The 5999-nt window shown below is 46.2% G+C and overlaps 1 long non-coding RNA gene across 1 annotated transcript; it reads right to left on the minus strand.

The window, feature by feature from the left end:
• Positions 1 to 615: 615 nt before the first annotated feature.
• LOC123384575 lies at positions 616 to 5687 on the minus strand. The gene is made up of 2 exons (XR_006595868.1): positions 4627 to 5687; positions 616 to 3513 (listed from the first exon to the last, which is right to left on the minus strand). It is a non-coding gene; the product is annotated as an uncharacterized LOC123384575 (long non-coding RNA).
• Between the last annotated feature and the right edge of the window lie 312 nt (positions 5688 to 5999).

The raw sequence follows: 5999 nt of genomic DNA on the forward strand, positions 1-5999 counted from the left end.
AAGAGATTGCTTAAAACTAAAATCTTAAAAATAATAATAATATGTACACATGTAAAGAGAGAGAAAATGAGTGATAAGAGTAAATGTGGCAAAACATTAATGACTGCTGAATCTGGGAGAACGCTATTCAAAAGTTCATGGTATTTTTTTTTTCTCAGTAGTCTCCATGCCCAACATGGGGCTTGAACTCACAACCCTGAGACGAAGAGTTACATGCTTGACCTACAGAGCCAGCCAGATGCCCCCATGGTATTATTCTTGCATCTGTTCTGAGTTTGAACATATTTCAAAGTAAAAGGTTGGATTTTTAGAGAAGCTTACCCAGTTACCCATCTAGAAGCTGAGTGCAAAGAGGTGGCAGTTCGGGTTCTGAAGTCCAACAAGCTGGGTTCCAAGTTCAAGTTCACTGTTTACTAATTGTGTCACTGTAAGTGAATTACTTGACCTCTGTGGACCTCAGTTTTCTCATCTGTAAAATGGTAATTCTGTCAATAGTATTTATCAAAGAGAACCGTTGTGAATATTAGAGACAGTATATATACAGCTCATTTTGTGTATAGTTCTTAATTTATGTGGTAAGTGCTCAAGAAATAGTAGTGATTATCCTTTTGAAACCAGTTTTCTAATAATTTATTTTTCCATTTGTATTACAAAAGTAACACATGATCATTACAGAAACTTTGGGAAATGCAGACATGCAAAGAAAGAAAAATCACCTGTAACCCCCAAATTCTGTGAAAATTGTTAACATTTGGGATGTTCTGCGTGGTGATATATTTATAGTATACATAATACAATATTTAGCACACTGCGTATATTATTTTGTAACATCCTTTGTTCACTGTACATAACAGACATCTGCTGAGTATTTACTACATATAAGGTGCTGGATTGAGTGCTGAGGATTCTGAAATGGATATGACAGATATCCAGTCCTTAGGACTGAAGTCTGGAAGCAAAAGAGACGTATTAGCCAATAATTAGAAGACAAACTGACGAAAGCCACAGTAAGTAATAATAATAATAAAAGTTTTAAAAAGAGAAAGGCCCGCCTAACCCCAGTCTACAGGGAGGGTTGTTCAGAGGTTCTCGGTAGAAAAAGAGACATTTCAGACAGAAATGGGTAAGTACTGTCTGGGTAGAGTGAAAGATATGTGCAGACCAGCTGGGGCATGTTCATGGACTGTCGAGGCAGTGGATCATGGTGGTAGGAGGCAAGGAGGGATAGCAGTAGGGCTGAGACCAGATCATAAGGGAACCTGAATTCCATGCCAACGCTTCTGGACTACGGCACAGCCTCCAAGGGTTAGACTAGACCTCCAATCTTCTAATGCTCCCTCTTGTAATATAGTACTTAAAATCCCAACTTAGGAGGCAGATTGGCTGTGTTCAAATTCTGGTTGTGTTGCTTACCAGCTTTGTGCCCTTAACCTCTCTGAACCTTGATCTCTCACGTGGACAATGGAAAAAAATTATAGAACCGAGCTCACTATGTTGTGAGAATTACATGAATTTACAGTAAGTTGCTCAGAGCAATGCTGGCATGTAATAAGCACTACGTATTTGTTATTATTTTTCACCTAACAGCACCTCAAGCCTCCCTTCTAGCAGCTGAATTTCCAGTAATTTACCTCCAAGAATGTGTTATAAAGGTAGATGCCCAGAGCCCTGGGGATCACAGGAGCAGGCCATTTATCAGAGCTGGAGCCTGGAGCCCCCGTCTAGCCAAGCCCTGGAAGTGAGAAGGCAACAAGGGAGGCTCCTTACTTCCGGGAGTCCTCGCTATTATCTGATTCCCTCCTATCAGGAAGTTGTCCCTTGGGGCTGGGGCTGGGCCCACACAGCCGCCTGTCCTTTGAGGGGAAAGCTGTGATGGGAACACTTCTCCCTAGGGAGGAAATGGGCAGGGAATGACATTTGTGTCCCTACCAGTATGCAAATCATCTTGTGAGACAAATGATTTTGCAGGAAAACACATCCTGTTCTCTACAGAACATTTCCCCTGACGTCTGGGGGGAACCAGTGGGGCGGCCAGGGCCAGAGCAACTGTTCAGGGAACTCCTGACCACTGGTCCTGCATTCCTGAGGGGACAGTAGGGTGGTGGAGAAGGAGGCCTGTAGGCTGGTCAGCCCCAGACTTGACAGCTGAAAAGGGAACTGGCCCAGGACCCCTCTTCAGCCAGGTTCTCCAAGCCAACAGGGAAAGCAGAGGAAGCCTGGTGGAGCCAGTAGTCCTGGTGTCAAGGCCTGACTCAGTCCCTAACCCACTGTGTGACCCTGGACAAGTCATTTCTCTCTCTCAGGTCTGAGTTTCCTGATCTACAGAATGAGAGGGTTAAATTAGATAAAACATTTGTGACTTGGGGAACACAGACACTTAGGTCATAAACGGGCTTCCAGGAAATTGGTGCCACCTTCAACTGTATGTAAATTTCCATGCAGGTTGTGTTTTTCTGGGGAGGTGTGCAAAGCCGTCATCAGTTCACAGAAAGGTCTATCACACAGACAAAAGTTTTGGGGATCTCTGGGGCCCCCTGAGCAAGCTGCTGGTTACATGGAAGTCTCTTAAGGACAAGGATATGTCTTGTAACATCAGTGTCTTGTAGTATCTGGCACACAGTAGGTACTCAATAAATATAAATGGTAGGTAATGACCATAGGAAAGGGTGGAGGCATTTGCCGGTGGGAGTCAAGGTGGCCAATGGTTACGGGGCTGATGAGGGGACAGGGCCCTGGGGGTAAAGGAAAGATGTCTGAAATGTGTCCCGGAATCTGTTCCGGTTTTGAACTGTCCGGCTTGCATTTCTAGTCTCCACCAGACACGCACACCTCTAGCTCCCCTTGGGTTCTCATGGACGACTCAGCCAGGCCAAACTCAGCTCAAGGTTCAAAGGTTCAGCAACTAGATCGTTTGGTGGCAACAATTTAATTTTCTTTTTAAATTTTTTTAATGTTTATTTTTGAGAGAAAGACAGCATGAGTGGCAGAGGGGCACAGAGAGAGGGAGACAGAATCTGAAGCGGGCTCCAGGCTCCAGGCTGTCAGCACAGAGCCCGACGCGGGGCTCGAACCCACAATCCGTGAGTCATGACCTGAGCTGAAGTCGGACACTTAACCGACTGAGCCACCCAGGTGCCCCACAATTTAAATTCTCACATTTCTCCAACCAGAAAATCCACTGAACCTGAAGAATGTGGACTCGCTGCCTGGTCTCTGGGGGGTCACTGGAGCTAGTACAGGAGTGAGAGTGAAAGCAAGGGGCAGTTTGCCTCCCCACCCAGAACATCTCCAGCCCTAACTGCCCCAGCACCACCCCCCACTCCTGGCCCTGGCCCCACTTGGGCTCCTGGCTGACCTCCGTCACCCTGTACCATCTTTGAGTCTCTCTCTCCACTCACACCTCCTCCTTTGCCAGCAAACATACACGGATTTCCATGCTGGTCTCTCCTGGCCTTAATTAAAATGCCTTCACACGTTTTTTATGACCTGGAAGAGTGCTTGTGATTTGGTGTTCTGTGAAAAAAAGGAGGGGGGGGGAAAGGGAATACAAAATTGTATCACTACAGTAAAGCCTCAACCCCCAAATATAAAAGAAATATGTATATTATATTATACCATTTATAAGTTATACATTTATGTATATATTTATATAATGCTATAATGTCTGCTGCCTTAAGAACATCCTATTTCTCCACTCAGTAAATGTGCTCAGGTGAAAGGCATTCTGGGAACTCTGTAGCACAGGAGGCACAGGGCTTGGGGTTATCTGCATGGTAGGGGAGACCCAAGGAGGATAAACGCATGGTCCAAGACACAGAGGACTGGGAGCAGACACACCCTGGACCTGGCTAAAGAAATCTCCTCTGCCACTGGGCCCAGGGAGGTCATGCATGGGAAGAAAGCTTCCAGTGGTCAGTCCCTTCCAGGAAGGATCTCAGCCCATTGGGAGTAGGGGGGCGGGGGTGTTGGTGAGTGCAGGATGAAGCAGAATCCAGCTCCTTTCCAGAGGGAGTGACAAGGTCTGGGTCAGGCCTGGGACCTGGAGCTGAGCCTTCCCTCCCTGCAGAAGTGGGGCAGATCAGCTCTTTCCCCAGGCAGAGGCCAGCACCCAGGAGGGGGAAGAGAGAGGGGGAAGGACTACCCCCTCTTGGGAAGTGTGGAGGAGAATATAATTGGAAGCTATTTCCTTCTTTCCCCTCTGCAGGCTGGCTTCCAGCCTCACCCGTTTTCTGGAACCATTCTCTTGCCAGAATCCCATAGGCCTCCTTCCAACAGTACCAGTGTTAACACTGCTGGTGACCCCCTTCCTGGAACGCTCTGCCTTGTTAGCTTTCCTGACCTCAAGCTCCTGGTTGTTCTAAAACCACCTATTCTTACTTCCCTGTGCCGTTTACAAGTCCTCCCTTTCCTGCTGGGGGCACCCCCAAGGCTCAATCCTTGGGACTCGGACTTCTTTCTCTGTGGTAGGCTCTCAGGAAAATGAGCCATCTCAGGGTTTTAGTTGATATCTCTGTGTTTACCAATGGATAATGGAGGGCCATGTTCACCACTGGCTAAGGGAGAGATTCTTTATATCATTCTCACTTTACAGATAAGGAAAGAATTCAGACGACTTAGGTGACTCACCCAAGGGTCACCCACCCTAGGTGACCTGGCCCATTTTGCCACCTTCTCTTCCTCTGTGGCTCCATCTTCCACAGCTGGTGAGTCTATAACACGGGCTAAGGGAGCATTTGCAAAGTGAGTAGGCCAGAAAGGAAGAATCACTTAGTCATGAGAAGTGTGAGAGACTGGGCTGCAGATACTCCCCCTGCCCAACCCCATGCCTCGGCCAAGTCATTGTCAAACTGTCCCAGGTGTGGGTCCTGGTGACTCCCCGGCCTTGGGAGGAGTCCTGAGCTGGTGATTCGACTTCCTCTTCCTTTCTCTGTACTGCCCCTACTGAGAGCATCTGGGAAGAGTTGCCTCTGTCAGCAGGCCCATTTGTAGATTACTATTAAAATAACCATAGATGAAAATAGTGGTGTCTCCATTCAACCAATATCTGCTAAGCCAAGCAACTACTATATACCCTGAACCTTCACGGGTTCTGGGGGATATAGCAGTGAGCAAAACAAATCCTTATCCTGTACTGTAATAAAAACATATTGAACAAAGCATTCAGCCTTGGACGACACATACATAAACCCATACAGATGATGCTGGCCCAAATATTTTCACTACAGAGATGTATCATTTTGTCTGCCCAGAACAGCACCTCCCTTTCTTGAGGGAACAGCTCCTTCCCCACAACAACGTGTAATTATGGAAGGAACTGCCGATCATGAGTATTGTTCCAGTGTTCATAGGGGTGAATGTGTAACCCAGGCACGGCCAGTCAGAGCCCTGGGAGCCCCTTGGTCACTGATGGCCAAGGAATAGTCACATGACCCAAGTTGAAGCAATCAGAATGCTCCCATTATTTTTTCTTCTTCAATCTTAAATCTAAATACATAAATCATACACGGATATGTTATGATCGAAAAAATTCAAACGTGACAGTCTCCTTCAATTCCCATTCCTTAATTCCTCATCAAACTTATTTCTTTTTTTAATTTTTGTTAACGTTTGTTTATCATTGAAAGACAGAGAGAGACAGAGCATGAGCAGGGGAGGGGCAGAGAGAGAGGGAGACACAGAATCCGAAGCAGGCTCCAGGCTCTGAGCTGTCAGCACAGAGCCCGAGGTGGGGCTCGAACTCACAAGTGGTGAGATCGTGACCTGAGCTGAAGTCAGACGTTTAACGGACTGAGCCACCCAGGTGCCCCCCTCATCAAATTTTTTTCTAAGCATTTGGATATACTTTGAAATATATGTGATACACATACACATAGACATATCGATTATTTCAAGGTTTTGTTTCTGTTTTTGTTTATGCTCAAGTGAATAGCAATATTGTATGCATCATTCTGCACATTACTTTTTTCATTTACCAAGACAAGTTAGGAGTTTATGTCAGT

The sequence above is a fragment of the Felis catus genome, chromosome A3, assembly GCF_018350175.1.
Source record: "Felis catus isolate Fca126 chromosome A3, F.catus_Fca126_mat1.0, whole genome shotgun sequence".
NCBI classification, from domain to species: Eukaryota; Metazoa; Chordata; class Mammalia; order Carnivora; family Felidae; genus Felis; species Felis catus.